This window comes from Schistocerca gregaria, chromosome 5 (genome assembly GCF_023897955.1).
Source record: "Schistocerca gregaria isolate iqSchGreg1 chromosome 5, iqSchGreg1.2, whole genome shotgun sequence".
NCBI lineage: Eukaryota > Metazoa > Arthropoda > Insecta > Orthoptera > Acrididae > Schistocerca > Schistocerca gregaria.
The window spans coordinates 554,673,948-554,694,729 of record NC_064924.1 but is presented as its reverse complement, the minus strand read 5'-3'; the positions used below and the strand labels follow the sequence as shown (position 1 = coordinate 554,694,729).

The following is a 20,782-nucleotide window of genomic DNA, read 5'->3' as shown; positions in this document are numbered from 1 at the left end:
AGGCACTGTTCTATCATATTCTCTCCAGTCCTGTTCGCGCAGGCTCCTCGCCTGTATGTATGGCGAAGAAACTCGCCAAAAGCCACGATTTTACAGAATTTATTTATTTGGCCCGCTTACACTGGAATAAACTCTTGCCGCAGTTCCAATAAAAGACTTTTTACGAAACCTGTGACTGCACAGAGATACTTTTACATCTTATTAAAAAAATTGATGCGTGGTCGTAAATTTTGTAAAAGGTCCATCAAAGCTTTTGACAATGCAATGCAGGTCATATCCAAGCTGTAACTGGTTTTGGGCAGAAGTACCATCTTCAGATGACTATTTTTTCATATAAGGTTTACAGTTTACAACCCCACTACATTCAATGCGGGAAAAAGTCATGTACAAATATTAATTCTTTATTGTGTTTTTTATACTACGAATCATACGTAACAGGCTCAAAATGCTCTCTGAATGCATATATATAGCTTACTGATCCTATAACTTTTGTTTCGAAGTGTTGTCAGGGTGTGACGTGTGCTTTGCTTTACATTACCTTAAAACGTGTGGATAAAAGCCGTACGTCAAGGTCGCATATTTTCTTTATTGGTTACTGGTTTCGTCTCAGTCGCGAGCCATCTCAGTTATAAACTACAAAAACAGGAGATTAAAAAGTGAACAATGAAAAATACGTTGAGTATTTGAATTTCCGTTGTGCAATACATACCAATCTAAAATGTAGTTCAGTGTGCGAGAATCATTACACTTCGGCCTTGTTAAATAAAAAATCATGTAGACATAACGGGAAAAATATTAAAAAGCAAGAGAGAAATAAGCAAAAATATGTTCACTTTTATTTGCAATTTTCTGTAATTTGGTTCTGCTTGTCAGTGAGCTGAAACCGTTAATCAATAATGAAAATTTGCGATCTTGAAGGATTTTTGTCCATAAACGTTTTAAAGCAACAGGTCGCGTTTTCTCACATAGACGATGTCAAAGAAAAACATTTACATTACCTACTGTGAGGCACACGTCCGATGCTGTGAATAACATGTAAGAAATACTGAAGTGTATACTCGCGTGATGCGAAAACAGTATGTGCGTAGACAGTAGGTGAACTCTATTTTGTGACCTAGTGTTCGTCTGGAAAAAAATCCATTCCTGCGACAAAAGAACACCAGAACTGAATGAGGGACAAGACCGTACCAAGCTGTGCACTTCGTATTAAACTTGATTGAAACCATTTGAAGGTAGGTGCAAGTTGCCGAAATCTGAAATCGCTTGATTAAAATGATGCATTCCTAACGAAGCCACCGAAATTCAACACGATGAAAGCGATTGACTCGTCACAAGCCCATGTTGCGAGTTTTTAAATTCTTAACGAGAGTGATATTCTGGTATATTTCACCCCGGAAATTAAGTCTAGAATTTTGTAAAAGCTATCAGGTATTTTCCTTCGAGTGTGTGTGAGATCAGTTTTTGTAGTATACCTGTTACACTGAACAGCGCGACAGATTAGCCTGATACCTTTCTCTGCAAGCGCTCAATTTCCATGTGAAACCTACTCACATGGGTATCAACATAAGAGCAGTACTCTAGCCTTGGTTGTACAAGTGTTTTTTTATTAACCATCTCTTTCGATGGCGGACTGAAACTTGCCTGTATACTAGCGGTGAATCGACGCTTTCCGCTTGCATTAATCATCTAGTCCCTGATGGAGTGCTTATCATCATATTTCATCCTTACAGATTTCGTTATGTTTTTTTCAAGTCCCTCTGAGTGAACAAAAAAGAAGAAAGAACTCAACTGTGCTTCATATTACGTCTTCTACTTTCAATGAGAACTCTACGAAACATGAGGCGGTTATTCAAGGATAATTTACGTAAAAGGCCTGTGGAAATGATTCGATGCAGATATTGTTAAGCTTCTAAATCCCCGAGACGTCCGAATGCAGTACATACAAACATCGTTTATTGGCTGCCTCTTTTATGGAGGCTGTTAAAAATGTCAAGTAGGCCTACACATCTAGCGCTGGAGCGCCAAAGACACTTTGTTAGTACTCAAGATTAGCGGATATCAAATTTCTGTTGGTCACTCAAAATTCTATTTGTTTTCTCAAGACAGAAAACGACGAATCCAGCAACGTCTACATCTTAATACTAGTCCAGCTGAGGAAGTACTCAATCTCTAAATTTTCTTAGTGTCATCAGGTGACACAGTTCTTATAATTGATCTTATAATTGTTGTGGCAGCTACTGAAATGCTCTGATGTTGGACAGAGCAATATCGTATAATGTGGGAGACAGCCCATCAAAAGTATATTTTCGACTTTCGTAGAGTTTCATGTTTAGTTATTTACGTGGTTTATGTAGTCCTTATGGATGAAAAAGTCATTTTTTTTAAAAATCGTCAGCCGAGGAATGTATCAGTCGCGCGAATTTTTGCGGGGCGCACAGGACGGCGGTGTACCTTTAGAGTGACTTCTGTACGGAGACAGTAGCAACTATTGGAGTTTTTCTCGGTAATTTTACTGTATGCCACACATCACACCAAATTGAGCAGCATACTGGCTATGCATTCCGCAGAGAGCAACGCCTGTATTATTATATGTTATTTTAAATTAATTTTGTCTGTAGATCGTTACGCCACACGTCTTTCGTGTTTCTCCTAAATTTAGGGTTTGCAAACCACCTCCAGAGGATCCTGTTCTCCCACGAGAAAGCCATTCTTCTCGGAAAAGTCAGTTTGTCACCGTACACACTCTATATTTATTTCTGTTTGTTTAGAAACCTTGTTCCTCCGAGGGGTTCCTTTGCTATTACTTTAGGATCAAATGTTGATTGATGATCACTTCTCAGTCCGATTCCATAGTGGAATTACTAGCATACCTTCCTGATATCCCACGCCATTATTGCCTCTATGAACTCTGCCACTAAACGGCAAGAATGACTACACTGTTATGTCTTATTGTTAGTCAATGTTAGTTTCATGGGCATCGTTGAAAATTTCTTTTAAAATTGATGTTATTGCAGGCCTTACGAACTACTTTATACCACCTGCTCTTCAGCAAATTTCTAGCCGCTGCGTATTCGACGAATACGACTTGACCGCAGAGGTGAAAGAAATTCAGAGAGGTGCGACAACCAAACCGGACGGTTCAGAGCACGGAAGAATGAGTAATAAAATCGCACATGAATCACTGGAAGAAGGATCTTGAAATAAAGTGAAGAGTGGAAGGATAAGGACAATTAGAGCAAGTACGTACATTCTGTATTGAATGTCTCCGCAGATGTTTTTGAGTTAGTGGAAAGTTACTTTTTCGAATGCTGCTGTAATTTAGCAATAGAAATGATTTAGTTTAGTTCAGGTTTACGGCCTGCGTAATATGAAAGCCCGTATACAAAAATTGCATGTGAGATATTAATTGCTCGTACCTTGCCCGAGCAATAATTCATATTGTCGAAATTGTGATGATTACTTCCGAAACAGCGGCTAGAGCCTCAGGAACAAAAATGCAGTAGCCGCAGTACTTACCAAATACGACAGAAAATCACATGAGACATTGTCATAATTGCATAAAGAAATGGAGGTGAGAAGCTGGGAGCAACGTCCTTGTAACCACCTGGATATTTCTCAGGAGAGGACCGCGAATGCAAGATCTTGCTGGTTTCGGCACGTGGGGAGACATTTGGCTGTCGCGGCTGTACGCCACATTCTAGGGAAAGCAATTTAAAAACAAAATATTCAGCATTCAGTGAAACTGACGTTGACTATAAGTACAGCAGAATGAAGAAAAAGAGCATTATAAGATTTAGAAACAGAATATGTTTCTCTAAATGGGAATGAGCGTACGGCATCGTTGGCCGAGAGGTCCCAGCCGGGGACGTTCGGCCGCCAAGTGCAAGTCTTAAGGCGCCCGTGATGAGGACGTCATTTCTTCACGCGTGCAATGCCTTGGCCCACTATCTACGTTAAAATGTGATTCGGCACAGTGACCCAGCTATAAAATTAGCACGGTAACAGTTCTTTCCTTAGGTACTGAAGAGAACTTACTTTTTAAGTAAAACATAGGCTACCAGAAAATGGAAATCGGCCGCATTTCTGTTTTCTTCATATAAATAAACTAAATAACATTATATGTGAATGTAAACGATGCCAGCGTATACTCCTGATAAAAAGCCCTTGGCTTCAACCCCGACAGCATTTCTCAAATAACAGCAGCTTGGTCTGGCTTGAGTTTTGCAGTCACAGTCTTAAGTTAGCTATATTTCTTTTGCTCCTTTACCTGCTTACTAAGTAATAGGTTCTTGTGGTATCATTCTGGAACTCAAACAAATGCCTTTTTCATAATGTAGTGCTATTGAATGTTATAGGTGTGATACTGTGCATAAACGAACGCAATCTATAACAAAATTCTACGCCAGCCTATAAGGTAAAAAATATCGATTGATTTCCTGTTCCTGTCACGTGTCATTGTATCGTAACCTCACGCGAAAGAAACATCTAAACTGTTTACAATGCACTGAATTAATATTTCGAGAGCCACACACATGAAAAGTAAGAAGATTATGCAAGTGTTGAGGAAATATCAGGATGGACATTCGTTTCATGTGAGACAACTAAATGTGCATCTTTCCACGTGAGATTGGAAACACCTGAAACTGATGCAAGATAATGAAATAAATTTGGTTACCTAAGTAGTGACTGTTTACTGTAGGTTCTTAACTTAGTTTTGCCTGAATTTATTCGAACAGCGTGAGTCTATTTCTCTGTCAATAGATCGATATTTAGGTCAGAAGAAATAAAACGAATTGGGCATAACGAAACTCCATCCATGTTTCAAGTGTATAACAACTTACCTTCAACCAGCTGCTTTAGCGCTGACATATTTAATACTCCCAGTTTTGAATGCCATAAGATTATAATTTTCTGTGGATGTTCAAAATGGTTCAAATGGCTCTAAGCTCTAGGGGACTTAACATCTAATGTCATCAGTGCCCTAGACTTAGAACTACTTTAACCTAAGGACATCATACACACATCCATGCCCGAGGCAGGATTCGAACCTGCGACCGTAGCAGCAGTGCGATTTCGGACTGAAGCGCCTAGAACCGCTCGGGCACAGCGGCCGGTTGTCTGGATGTGGATCTTGTTTTGTCGTATTAGTGGCCAGAGTTGGGGTACCAACACTCGACAGTACGATGATGAAGATGTAATTAAATCGTCGATTTTATCCCTTATGGAAAACTTCGAGCCCCTTGATCCTAAAGCATCCACTAGTCCACCAACATCATTGACGCTTTAGAATTGCCAGTTCTGTTTTAATTCATTTTTTTCAAGGAAGGTGAACGAAGAATTTGTTTCCAGTGTTATTGTCTCTGAGAGAATCTACAAGGAACTGGATAAAAAAAGAGAGAAACTAACTAGTAAATTATCACAATGAAGAATCAGTTGAAAAGTTGTAACCTATTCTGTAGAAATACAGGGTGTTCCCAAACTATTCGTTCAGATTAATATAAGAGATTGAGAGCATGTAAACAAATACATTTCCATAAGAACATACGGTCTCTGAAGTCAGTTTGTAATGTTAGGGAACATTTTGTTCGTGGTGCTAACATAAGCTGTTCCGGTGGCACTGACTACAAATGTGTGCTGGCATTGAAAACTGCTCATTGTGCACATGTACAAATGGGTGGCTCTGAGATCCGCTTGGAGACACACAGACTCATTCGCAAGCATCGCCATCTTGTGACAACGGCGGCAGCCTACTTCAGTACTGCTGTGAGGAATCGTCTGAGAGTCGCCTTCGGGAATCCATGGATTGGCAAAGGTGGCCCTGTGGCCTGACCACCCAGGTCAGCTGACCTCACGCGTCTGGGCTTCTTTCTCTGGAATCACATGAAGCACCTGGTGTACGAAGCCGTTGTGGGATCACAAGACGACGACGTCGGTAGAACTGCCGTCACTGCTGGTACCGTTGCGGACATGCCAGGAATCTACGAAAGGACATGAAAATCAGTGGTGCGACGATGTGCTGCGCCCACACAGGGCAGTGGTCGCCCATTGGAGTACTCCATGTGAACGTCACATGGAGTACTGTATCAATCGTCCATAGCATCAGATGTTGCCTTCACGTACCATATTTACCATGACTAAATATATTTGTTTGATGGATTGACGACTCCATGGAGTGCTGTGTGCGCAACGACCATATATGTTAAATTAAAAGGAAGGTCAGCGTTGGTCGTAATATTGATGTTTTATTAATAGCAGAATCGATTTTCGATCACGTAGTGATTATCTTCGGTGCTGTACACATTAAACTCAGACACTGGTATCAAGTTGTTGACAACTTCGGTGCTGTAGACATTAAACTCAGATACTGGTATCAAGTTGTCAATAACTTGATACCAGTGTCTGAGTTTAATGTGTACAGCACCGAAGATGATCACTATGTGATCGAAAATCGATTCTGCTATTAATAAAACATCAATATTACGACCAACGCTGACCTTCCTTTTGATTTAATATTTGTTTGATGTTCTGTTTCTGTTGTATTAATTATAAACGAATAATTTAGGGACGTCCTGTGCGCGTCATAAGCACATAATGGCAGCAAGTACTAACAAGTGATACGCACTTTTATAAACGCTAGAAAGCATTTCCCGTATCTCTTCACACAACAATGAACTAAAGAGAGCGCGTACTATTTCTGTGACATTTTGTTTTTGAGAAGTCATCATCATTTCAGGAATCCCTCAGTGTACAGCTTCCACATTTCCCCTATTCCCCCCCTCCCCCCTCTTCACCCCCCGTCGGAGGTACTGGTGTGGGACTGAATCGAGGGCATTTCTAAATGCAAGAAATTGATAATCAAATTGATTACGTTGCCCTCTACAAGCCCACGCTGTCGGTCACCGTTTGCTACTTTTTCGTTTGTCAAAGGGATCGGCTATTGGAGAAGAGTGCAGTTAGCAATGTATCTCACGAGCAGCTCAGTTACCGGACAGTAAGATTTCTTATCAGAAGGTAGCGGCAGCCGCCCGGCTAACCGTATGACCTAACGAGAAAGCACTTGCGACAGTGCTTCACGGATTACTTAACGCGTCTTCTCTCGGATCTAAGTCGTCAGTCAATCAAGATTGCTGTTGACAGTCTGCACGAAATACCACGGAGCACAAATCAGTTGATACGTATGATACGGTATGATTTTTGCACGTTGCGGGATTTTTTGTTAGATGGAATTTGCAAAGACGGATTTTTGATGGGTATGAACTTGACAGCAGTTGCTGAAACATTTTGAGAATTTGCAAGAAGTTATTTTTTTATTTTTTTCGTTCAAGTGAAATTTGCCTGACATTTGTTAGAGTTTTTCTGCAACTGTGTTGCCCGTGATCTTTTTTTAGGCCGCCAAAGAAGTATACGTACCCTACACAACATAGTCCGACCAAAGTTGTTTGTATTTTAAGTAGGTAAGCCCTTTCACAGCTGATATGTCCACAGTTCGTGGTCTACTGGTTTTCGTCGCTGCTTCAAGATCATGGTGTCTCGGGTTCGATACACGACCGGGTCTCAGATTTTCTTCGCCAGGGGGTTGGATCTTAATGCGAACGAATAAATAACTTCCTCCAGATCCTCCAACTATGTGTCAGTAATTGCTGCTAAATTCGTACCCATCGATAATCTGTTTTCGCACATTCTATTCAACAGAAAATCCTGCAATGTGTAAAAATTGTACCCTATAATGCGTGTCGACTAATTTTTGTGTTCCGCAGAGAACTATAAATATCAACCTTTAATTAATGACGGAGGCTTCGAGGATTTAGGTTGCAGAGAAAACAAAGACGTTCCAGTCGCCGAACTGGCTCAAACGGAGGACTCGAGGCAGACCGAAACACAGCCCTAGTGTGGTCTTCCTGCATAATGCGATACGATAATTTCATTTCATAACGTGTATGGTAGAAGTAGTGAAACCTGTAATGACTTCTTTTTTAATGCTTTATTGAACACTAGCCATTTTACTTACCTCGCTAGCAAATTCATTTTTACAATTGTGTCTACTATAATGATCATTGAAATTCACGCGCGACAAGGAAAGAATAATCTTCAGATATTTCTGTACAAAAGAAGCGTAGATCTCACTGAAGTAATAGGTGAGCTCATAAGCGTTCTTCGATGTGAAGTGTGCGGCACTAAAGCTAGGCATTCAGCAGTGCTTGTTAACTAGTATAGACACTTCAATGACTCGCATTTTGTGATTATGTAGAAAAATCCTTTATTATCCCGGAGTATGAGAAATTCAGAGATGATTATGCTGGAACTGCTATCAAAAACGTCAGCAAAAAATGTGCTATGGTCTCCGAAACGTAAATGTACCCGAATAAACTTTTATTCAGACGGGATCGTGTTTGTTTTACCACGTCTCATTTCAGTGGTACCTTCTGGACCGAAAAAAGTCCGCAAATTTCTGATGAAATTCTCTAAGAGGATTGTAGGATAACACCAAGCCTCAAGCACCAAAGTGAACTGCGTATATTTGTACATCTTGGTGAAAATATGTAAATACTGGAAAATTCATGTAGATATCCATACGCAAGGGAAAAAAATGAAAAAAAAATGATTTAAAATGTCTCTGATGCAGATGAGTCTTTTCGTTTAAAAACTGCTGGTTTAGCACACTGCGTTTACTGCCGGTCAAATTCCAGAATATAACACGAAGTGTTGGTCAGCAGTTTCAGACTATAGTAAAATAAACACTGAATGCCACTACTACATACTGAATCAAAAGCGTTTTCAGGTGTCCCATAAAACACACATTTAATAAAATGAGACAATAGCCCAGAATCGTTTAGGTGTGAATAATATTTGTAGCGAAAATCAATTTTTCACGTCGGGTTATGGTTGATTCATATAATTAAATTAGCCGGTTATCCTGTTACCCAGCTCAAAAATTATGTGTACGATAGAATCCGGTAAGTAATGCATATTCTACAGATTGTATTTCACGTTAAAATGAAATTAGTTTGAATACAACTGAAAATGGTTAGCCTCCCAGATTCACGTACTAAGTGGGTCGTCGACGCAACGTACGCCTTGATGGAACAGGAGAACACACATTTTTCATTACTTGCTTAATGTGATTTTCGTGTGTTCTCATTCATATACCATATAATAGATCGGATGGAAATATGATATAACGTCAAATAGTCGACAGAGATATTTTTACAGGGCCTTAATTAGCATTGTGCTTATATCTCTAATACGATGACATTCCATCATTAAAGAGAATGTTTTCTAACCAAATATTTGCTTAAATGGTCCCCACCCCACGGAAATTCTGCGTATTGTAATGTCCCGTGATGCTCATACTACAAATAGAGCTATCGGTGACTGATCATTCTCCAGTCCGACGAAGGCTATTGTCCTTCGTTTGGTACATGCTACGAGAGAAAATGTGGCTTATGTCGTCCTTGTCAAGAAACCGTTCTCATTCTGTATGTGGAAGCCATGGTGGTGGTGTGCGTGTTACCTGTGTTACAGGCGCTAACCATACGAAGCTCACGCGCACACAGTTTCGATTCATGTGGGGTTTTATGTTTCTACAGGGTGGTCAGGAACAGTCTGAAGAGCTTGTAAGGGTGTTTCAGAGAGACTGTACTGAGAAATAATTGTTAAGAGAAAAATTCGATAACGTTGCGCCGATTCATTGTTACTGAGGATTGAAGTCAGCCAAGAATGCGGTAGTACAGAGACATCTGTGGGTCCGTAAATTACCACTTGATTAAATGCTCATTACCAGTTAAAATGAGCGTTTTTTGGAAGTTATAAATTTAAGGTACATGAGTAAAAACGGCGTTTGTTCTGTTTGAGAAAACCTGTCGTAGAACACGTTAGGCGACACTGTCTCCGGCAGGCTGCTTGATTTTGCGCGAGCGCGACGACTGGCTAACTAAAACGCTAAATAACTCGGAAACGGCGCAACGTATCGAATTTTTGTAACAATTATTCCTCAGCTCCACCTCCCCTCCCCTGCAACACCCTAATACGCTTTTCAGGCTTGTTTCTGATCCCGCTGAATAAGCAGAAACGTAAGGACTGCCTGTATGGATAAACTTTCAGTTTCTTAAACGATAATAAACATCACAAGTAACATCAAAGCGCTCCTGTACATTGACCGTCACCCCGCTACGGGTTCCTCACCCTAGCATCTGCATTTCACAAGCTAACGTACGCTGCGTGGCACCTTGTATGTAGGTATTTCCCTCTTTTCTACAGCACCCACGGATGCTGATTAGGCGGCATTGGATAGATGCCCCTCCGCGTCTCTCCTTTGTGTTATCATTCCAATCCGAGAGCGATATCTGCAAACATGACTCTGCGACGGTACGTTCTCGCTTTCTGGTAACTAGTCTTCACGACTACATGTCTTGCTGCCATCCGCCGGACTAGAAAAGAAAGTGTTGCAAATACACTTCTATGAACCTTGTAAACTTTTTTCAGGTATGTCGACTCGGCCATAAAAATGATAAAAAGGAAGCGTGTTATGTTTCCGTCTTCGACAGTGTACACTCCATCAGGATCATCTCAGAGAATCATTGCCTAGTTTTCACGTTTCGGACTATGACTCTGACGCAGTTGTTTCACTTAAAATTGTAACTATGGGTGACAAAATTTCCGCGTTGTGCTATAATGAAACTGTGCAGGAGTGATTTGTATACTTACGATCTTTTTGTATTTTGATTATTTAAGCTAAAGTGAAAAGATACATTTCTCGTTCGAAAAGAGCAGGGTTCAAACCCCTTTCGAGCCAACTAGACTCAGGTTTTACCTTAGTTCGGATTAAGGCGCAATGTGAGATGATTTCTTTGCAAAGGACGCGGTTAATTTCCATCTCATGTCTTGTCCATTCTGAGCTTGCGTTGTGCCTCTTATGACCTGAGAAGACGCTAAATTCTAATTGTACTTTTCCGTCAATATATATGTTCAACATATCTGTCGACTTTCACAATTGTTCCCATGAGCTACTACTCGTACATTGAATATAATAAGTCAACGCTATGTAAATAAATCACACAAACAGTAGCTGCCACATAACATGTATGTTCGTTTCTAATTATGATTCGTCATCCATTTAGTCTGGACATACTGGGGCGCTACCGCACAAGAAAACTCCCATCTAGTATACAGTAGTTTAAAAAAAGGGAAACTAAATACCAAAATGGAGATCAAAAGCAACAAAGGACTGGTTCCAGAATAATTCCAGAAATGTTATTGGCTGTATTTAATTTTCTGAAAGAACGTCGCCTTGAGAAAGAGTTGGTTTAGCGACGTGCAAATACTACAAACCGCGTATCTAACCAAGTAGAAAGTGATAATGTGCGTAAGGCAATGACAGTTACGTGTTGGAAACATAGCTTCTCTCTATGGTTTATGGTACGATTCTGGCACTGCGGAGTGGTTGCCCTTTTTTTGTACGTCTTTGTCTATTCCCCCTTTTTTGTACGTCTTTGTCTATTGCGGAATTAGATATTGTGCCAAGCACAGAGCTCTGTAGAATTTCTGTCCTGTAGAACGTAACACTGAGTATCGTTGTTCGGAATATGTAGCATAACAGCAATGTCCTGAACATCGCTGTCATTACGGTCACTTGAAAGATAGTTATTACGTACTTTGATATGTGTTAATTAAATAAACATGAGAATTTTATTTATTTTTCTGTTGGTTTTTGCCGTTTCACACTCAATTTAAAATAAAGTGTTCGGGACAAAAAATTGTTTTAGATATAATAATAAAAGATCTCCAGAAACCTTTTAATTATTTACGCCGTGGAATCGCCTGTGAGTGTGATTTTGATTAATAATTTGTGATATGATGATCGTAATGAAGAAAATTGTTTTCATTGTTGTATTTCTTGTTCGGGGTTAGAGTAGCGTTTTCGCGTTCATCGATGGTCAGAAATTTATCATTTTATCGTCGTGAGTTCCATCCCAAGTTATATTAAATAATACCGAATCTAGCGTACATCATGCAGTCTTTGTCTCCTAATTCTTTTAATATTATATTGCTACAATGAATCTGATGCTTCATAGTAGCTAATGTTATATCTTTGTTAATTGGGGAGAACTTAAGTCGCCAGTAATTGTGAACCGCATTTTAATTGCTTCGTTTCAAACTACATGTTCTGGTCATTTATCGCATGGGACTCCGAGTTATTACAAGCAAGAAACCGAAGAAACACTAGATCAGAAAGCTTTTGGTCATTGACATTCGTTGTAGCCTGAGGAGGATTGTCCTTAACCGATCACACCAAAACATGAGAAAAAAATAGTTTTCAGTCGCGTTATGTCGGTAACTAGTTTTTAGTTTTGAAAATATTAAAGTTGAGAAACGTCTTTGCGTCGCCACTCAAGAATATAGTTCAGTAAAGCAAAACAAGGAACTGTTTAGTTGTTGGCGATACTTCATAAACTATCCATGTAACGGTGCAAGTATGAACGAACATTCACTTACTGTATCAACCAGATGTCACAGATGAGGAAAATGCTGTTCTGATGAATGTTTGAGTCGTTTCTCCTGATGATTCCGGGTGCCCCTCCCTCCCCATCTATAGTGTACCCAAGCGAAAACTCACCCGAGAATTAAATAAAAAGAACTCCCTTTAGCGACTCAGTATCAGACACATGACGCTTAATACAAAGCGTACGATAGTAGCGGCATCTCTGAGGGGTGTGTACACAGTGTTGTCTTATATGATTATATTTCAATTCTGTTATTTTATTTTTATTAGTATCTTAAACGGAAAAAAATACAGCAGAGACTTGGAATCTTGTTTTTACCAAAGGAAGTAGAACTAACAAGGAATGTAAGAAAGCCGGTATATTGCACAGTGTGGTTCAGTAGTGTACCAGTGTTCCTAAATGGAACTACAGTTTTTACATATCAGACTACAAGCTCTTTTCCGTCGGAATATTGAGCAGAAACCTGATCGTGAGCATGTGATAGGCTGTAACGTTTGTTGGTGTAAGGCAGATCAATAGTTTCCATAAATTTGCCACACATTTCGAGTGTCTGTAGGGGACACAACGGCGCTTCAGCATATTTGTTCATATTTTGGCTGTACACGCTTTTACTGTACGTAGTCTTTCTGGAATCGATAATTTTGAGAGTATTTGTGTAACTTAATGTGATCCAAGTACATTGTTCCTCGCCAATTGAATGGACATGGCATTTCTTTGTTTTAGAACTACCGTTTGTTACGGAAAAGCAGAATGCTCACCTATCTGTATTTCAAAGAGTGACTCATAACTATTTTCAAAGTGTGACACCATTTTGAAATCCCGACTTAACGCTGCTAAAACAATAATCTTGTAAAGCTAACCGTTACAAGTCACTTGCATTGTAGCAGGAAGTGACTCAAATTAGCAACCATTCATTTTTAATGTTACTCGGTCTGCAATATGTCACTGGCCATTAAAGATCACTTGCGGAATGAGCAGACAAATTATTTGTAACATAACGTACGCTCTGATAGACGTTTTATAGGAAGTAATGAAATGTTTTACGGAATTGTGGCCCAGGAAATAGGGCTGCTGAGCAGATGCAGGTTTTTCTGGTATTTGTAAATATTTCTGGATATGATTTTCTGGAGACCCGAGTTGTAACCGCTGTAAGTTTCGATGGCACCCCGACGTGCCACTGATCATAAGCAGAAGAAAACGAAATGGAGTACGTCCACAGTCCGGTATCAACATTCACCAGACACCAAAAATCAAAAGTCCACATTATATTCCACCTTAAGACAATTCGGAAGCTGCTGAAAGAATAACAAATTCACTCTAGGAGAGCGTTTGCTTCCAAGTCAAATCTTGCCAATGTTTGAGAACTGTGAGTCTGAAACATTGCACAAATTACAGAAAATGCAGGAGTGGCGATTACTCAGTCAGTGTTGATGATATAATAGTAAAAATTTGACAGATTGCATATACTGAAATATGCCATTCTCGCCTGGGAAAGAAGTCTGGCCGGTGAACTCTGGAAGTATTGCTTGCATATAACTGTGAATACAGGGCAAATATTTGCAGGTATTTACGAAGGATAGCTGTATCGAAACGCCTGCTGCATTGTATATTCGGGATGCGGATCATTTTTGTTAGTCGAAACATTAGAACTAACATTGGCGTCCCAAGAGTTGAAGTGTATGTGAATCAAGAGTTTCGTAGGTGCTCACAAATATTAGGTTAAGGACTTGGGAGTTTGTTGGACAATGGGGAATCTGGGTATCAATTGATTGTAGAAAAGGTCATTCGCATGACAGCACTGGCGTTGTTGTCAGTATTAAGAACAGAAAGAAACATTCATCTGGGAATTTACGTTACAGGAAGCGAATTTCTGTGACATGTTATTCAAAAACTAGTACCTCACTACAAGTTCCTCAGTAACGGAGGTAATTGTACAGAGAAACAGTGCAAGATACATACTCCATGTGCTCAACATTCGTCTTGCATTTATTTGTGGCAACATCATCTTCTGTGTCGGGAATAAATTTTCATAGTGTTTGACGCTGCCTCTAGTTTTCAGACCCAGTCGACAAATTCTTTCTTCCTTACTCGACTACCAAGGAAATTCGACGTGTCGTACTTATTTCCTGATGTTAGAACACGCATTTACAATACAGTCGAAGCACGCTGTAGCCATCACATCAGTTGCAGAGCTGCTTAGCTTGCGAGGCCCTTACCCTCGCTTCTGTGACCTCCATTCCTTGGAACAGAGTCGCCGGTTACTAACGCAAAATGAGCAAATGCAGATTTTGTCACTGGTTTAGTGTCGTGTTGAATGAAATCCACCAATGACATAGGAAGCGTCTCATTCCCTTTTCTTTCTATGTACGTTTAGTGCCGTTGCAGACCAGGGCAAACATATATTCATTATCAGGTTACCCTCCATTCAGAGGCTGTTGCACGCAGCGACCATCAGTTTGATTTGTAAATAATAGATTTCAGCTATCAGTCGTCCTTTGGAATTTTTATTGGCAGATCTAGATTTCAGCTAGCTACTAGCCATTTTCAATGCATTATCCTTCTTTGGTCACTGCATGTAATGCCTGTTGGTCTGGCTTTGTACACAGTTCAATGAATAGTTGCTAGCTGAAATCTAGATGTGCCAATAAAAATTCCAAAGGGCGCCTGATAGCTGAAATATATTATTTACAAATATATTCATTAATTATGTGAAACCTTCTTTACTTTCCACAGCATCGGCTTTCTTTTTCTGGGTGACTGGTTTTTTCCTTTGTCCGGGCACTCTTTCGCTTTTCTTCTTCGTAAAAGCCTTTGGAGGTTCCGATAAGGTATGCGCACTGTGTTCGTTTGAAACGCCCCCTAGTTCTAACGCGGCTGTGCTGAAGTCTTGTCTAGTCCGTAACTACTGTGTAGAATTAAATTAAAAATAGTGTTTTAAGTGTCTTCTCGCCATGTAAGTTTCAGTTGACATTTTATAACATTGCATGAACGCCTCTGAATCTTTTAGGTTCCCCTTAGCCCTGCCTTTCCCGTCATCCAGAAGATCCAACTTAAATAGAAACACTGTTTCAACTACTGTATTGCAATATCAGAATTTTGCTCGTCTTACGATGCCTATCATCCACCAATTGTTGTACGAAAAGCAGCTACCATGTAGTCACGTATTGTGCTCTTATTTTCTGTAACACTGTCCCGGATTACTTCTAATGTACAGTTTAGACATATTTACATTCTATCGCCTGCCAATATACAGTGTAGGAATGTTAACATTCTATCGCCCCGACTGGCTCCTGTTGTAACTTAAATTCTTCCGATACTTACTGCACAAATTTTTCCTTGGGGCGAGAACACCTCAAGATTTGCTTAATTATTTCTTTTTATGTGTGTTCCAAATATACTTCTTTTTTTAAAAAAAATGTCCGGCAAGATAATTGGCAACTACTTTGAGCTATGTTTCTCAAATACACATCCCTGTCGTCTGAAGGCATCTGTGCAAGTCGCTCCTACCCGGAAGCCCCCTAGATATTCAACAGATTGTTGATCTATTTCTCTCACTAATCACGTCCTAATGTGGATAGAAAATGATACTTCGCACGTATCTTTCTTACTAGTCTATAGTACAGCGTAGCAACCAGATTTTGTCCACGTGCGGATAATTGCCCCTCCAGTGAGTGGCTCCGTAAATATGTCGTTAAAACACCATCAGCGCTCCAACGGGATATCTCTGCGGTGCAGCACGAAGAGCTCTCAAATGCGTAGTTTGCTGAGCAGAGCACTGTCAGACCTTCTATTTGCAGATTACATGAAAACTCATCCCAGTGTCGTTCAGTTGCTACGATCGCCGTCCAGCGATGGTTTTAAATGATTTTCTAGGAAGAAGTTTTCCACTTTTGTCCAGAGAATTCCTTCGAAGACATTACGGAATCACTCGGACTAGGCGGAGAGGTTGGCAAATTAATTTTGGCGTAACGCGCGTAGTACAGGTCGGTGTGAGCCTGTACGAGGCCGGTGGCCTGGATGCCTGGACAGCGTCCCCCCCTCCCCAGCTTGAGTGGAGCGCCGCAGGAAATATTTAAATGAAAGGGCTGCGCCGCTTCGCCTACCCTAGGGGGCCTGTCATTCGATCGCGGCGTTGCCACGACTCCGCTGCCGGTGCAAGGGAGCACAGCTGGACAAAAGGACGGCGCACTGTACCATCTACCCGTAGCTGTCTCTCGTGATAGCTCCCATCACACGTAGAAGGCATATGCGCAACTCAGTCTGTAATGGATAAGATGGCAACACGCTTATCGGAGAAACGATATTGAAGAAGACTTCCCTCAAGAGCCCAATCGCGAAGAATTCCTTGGAAATGTCTTGCAACATCCCAGCTACAGATTCCGTTCTTGGTTTCAGAGTCGCAGCGCGGAAGGGATGTCAGAGGTAAACAGGAGTAGGAGAAGAAGACAGATGTACCGTTCATTACCAGTGAGTCATTGGGTACAACCGTCAATCTTCGACGATTTTGAAGAGTACTGCCGCTTATGTAGTTCATTCGAGAAACATCTGCACTGAATCGTTCTCAAAACATTTTCGCAGTGTTCGTTTTGCAAAGAACAAAGCACGGTCATATTTTCTTCGGCAGTATGAATAGAAGTGGTACAAATAATCTGTAGTGCCATCTACTGAGCCTGAACGTTTCGTCCACAGATCTAAATGATTCTATTACAGGAGGAGAAATACCACAAATGGCACACAGTCATGCACCAGTTTTTTTTTTTTCGGAATTAGAACGACGCCTTTCAGGAGAGTTACTAGAAAAGCGAGTGCCACGGTTTGGAACCAGGCCTCACTACCTGGATGTTGGTTTTATGTGTGTGGTCTCTGTGTTGTGCATTTGAAGAAGCCGAAAATATGTGTGATGGTTGCAGATCAAATCACGAGTGAGACGCATTGAAAACGTTACAAATATAAGCCCGTGGAGTGTGACCATGTAGCAAACTGCAATTTTTAAACAGTTAAATAAAATAAAACATACTCATCGGCGTCGTCTTTTTTTTTCTTTTATTTGAGATTTGGCATGTAGTGCATCATGCAACCAACCTTGCTACACAACACACCATTAGTCAAAATCAAAACTGTTCTGTGAAAGGGTAAATGCGGTTGCTTGCTTTTGTGTGTGTGTGTGTGTGTGTGTAGCAGAGCATAAGAGCATAACTGATAATGTGACACGTTTATATGCTTATTATTACTACGATTATTACGTATTCACATAATACGCAGCTGGCTGGATGATTTTTTTCCCAGGTTCTAATAGGACCTAAATGAAAAAAAAAATTACTCGATGGAATCAACAGTCAGGCCTACTAGTGAAAATATTCGCCAATGACACAGGTCTCCTGGCAAGTAGTGGACTTTCTGGAACTGTAGTTACAGGAGTGCACATCCATACTTAAAGTACAGTAGTTTAACCACAAACAAAACAAATATCGTGAAGAGGAATAAAAGCGGGGCTAAGAACTCGAACTCGCTAAAAATCATTAAGGGAATGAAAAATATTAGGACACGTTCACCAGCTCTGTAGAGGATGCCCTGAAGCAGTTCGTTCAAATTACTACAGGGGGTAGAGAACATCAAAACAAATGTATTTCGATAAGGAAAATGTGGTCTCTGAAGTCAACTTGTAATGTTACGGTACATCTTATTAATGATGTTGCTGCCTAGAAGTGTGTACCGACATTCAAAACTGCTCAGTGTACAGGTGGTTGGCGGTACTGGTTAAATGTATGTGATTGTTAGACGAAGGACGTACTTCCAGCGCGATGGGCGCTAGTCCATTTTAGCACTGATGTGAGGAATCATCGGAGAATCACCTTCGGGAATCGATGGATCGGTCGAGGTGGCCCTAGGGTCTGGCCACCCGAGTCTGTAGACCTCAGGTGCCTGGATTTCTTCATCTGGTGGCATGTGAAGCAGCTTTTGTACGAAACCCGTAGGGGCACAGAAGAATACCTCATCGCCAGAATTGACGTCGCTGCTGGTACAATTTTGGGCATACCAGAATTCTTCGAAAGGACACAACAGTCAATACTCCAACGGTGTACTGCGTGCATACAGGCCAGTGGTGGCACATCCGAGCAATTCCTGTGAATGCCATTGCTATCGTCTGTGTAAATCGTCCTTAGCATCAGAAATTGCCCTCAGGGACCTCAACTAAATATATTTGTTTGATGTTCTTTACCTCCTGTATTAATTAGAAACGAATAATTTCGGAACACCCTGTATATCAGAAACAGAGTGGTGCAGAGGAAAAGAAGTGCTGTGAAAAACTGTTCTGCCGATGGTGAATGTTAACATGAAAGCGAGGAAGACGTCTTTTAAATTGTATGGATGGAGCGCAACATTGCGTGGATGTGAAATATGGGAAAATTAGAGAAGAAAAAAAAATAGAAATCTCATGCTGAAAGACGATGTCAGAAATGAAGCGGATGGGAAAAAAAGATATGGAAAGATATAGGGAGGAGTAAGAGAGGAAAGACGTCTGTGGAATAGTCTTACTGGAATAAAGGACGAGTCAAAGAGGCCTTTTTTTCGAAGGCATTACAATTTTACAAAGGCATCATATATCAAAATAAAGTATCGAGTGTGTTGCGCTCAAGTGATGATCAGAGATGGAAATTAGTACTGCGTCGGAAGGTATGGAAAAGACAATTGCGTGAATACATGTAAATAGATTAAAGACTAAGTAAATGAATAGCCGTAAACATATGGATAACTATAACATGTGTCAACGGAGTTTCTCACTCCATTGACAGACAGAGCGCGGTATTAATGACTGCTTAATACATACATGTCTACAGGCTTGCTCTAACTAATCTCGTCTTAAATTCGCTGTCCTTTCTGTAGTAGCATGAAACCTGCAGGGTCATCTTGAATGTAACAATGAATGCCATTTGACGAAAAATCTGTTTCCAAGGGATAATCCTTCTTGAAACGTCCAGCTCCAGTTTGTCAACATTTTTGTGACGCTCTCGAATTACTCACTGCTTGTTACTGTCTTTAGCTTTGAATTCGCTCAGTAGTCACAATTAGTTTCGTTTGGCTTGGTGTGGACTCCAAGTGCTCGAGTGTTAAGTGGTTCAGTGGGTCAGAAAGTAAGTGCTTGAATATAATTCCTAATGTCCATGGTTTGATCTCCAGTCAGTATGAGGCATTATTGTTTCTTTAACCACCAGTCGAACAGAGGTCAGTTTTAATCTACTTTATATGACCAATATCTTTGTAGGCCAATTGTATTCTCCCAGTTTGTTTACTACTGTCCAGAAGCCCCACATACCATATAACGGCGAGAGAAATTGTTTTGTCGTCCTGTTGCCGGCCCTGTTTTTCTGTGATATGGCTAGGTCCAAATGTTTCTCACAAATCATGTAGACCCAAAGTTCTCACAATGTGTAGGGCACTCCCCAGCACGGGGTAGGGCGAGGCATTCGTGTATTCTGAATCCCAATTATTGTTTATGAGTTCACTAAATGTTCTTTGAGATACTGGAACACTCAAAACTGTTATATATATGAAACCCAAATCATCCAAAAAATGTGATGGCACGCGTTTGTTTTCTAAAAATAGCTGCTGTTTAAATATTTGTTACTTTACACTTTTCACTGCGTTTAATCTTCTGCTGCAATTTAAATGTTATTGATTTCATAAAATAACCTAAACTTATTTGATATGGTGCTGTTATATACACGAGAAGAATTTTTGCCTATGAGCCAAAAAACTTTGAAATTTGTGTGAGCTTCAAATGTCAGGATATCGATTTAGAGTAAAATCGTTCAGGGACGTGTAGTCTCAACTCTGCATGGATGGAATGTTGTAATTCCATCCATCTCTTTGATAACATTTATTCAAATTTGCAGCTTAATAGGCACAAAAACGACCGAGAGTTAATAAAAACTTGTAAAATGACGCCAGAAAAGGAAAAACTTGTGAAAAGACGCCAGGAAATGCGAGTCGAAGCTTCATTGATTCAATAGCTATAGGCAGTTTTGTATTTATTAAATTCCATAGTTTAACCCTTTTGGGTTTAGATCATCGCCATAATAACTGAATCTCTTCAAAAGGGAAATTGAAGCCCTTTTCTAGTGGGGGTGTAGTTCTAATTTCTTACCGAAGATAATGATTTCCGTTGTTTCTTCAAGACTAGTGGTGCGATGGTTTGAAGTCCAACGAAACTTTTACTCCATTTGTAGCGATACAGGTATCGACAAAGCGTTAAACTCTACTTCTCTCTGTCGGTAACTGGC

General features: G+C 40.4%; 1 protein-coding gene across 1 annotated transcript in view; it reads left to right on the top strand.

The window, feature by feature from the left end:
• Positions 1-20,782, top strand: part of LOC126271864 (F-box/LRR-repeat protein 14) — a 73,173-nt gene that overhangs the window by 1,396 nt on the left and 50,995 nt on the right. The gene's annotated exons all lie outside the window — the stretch shown is intronic.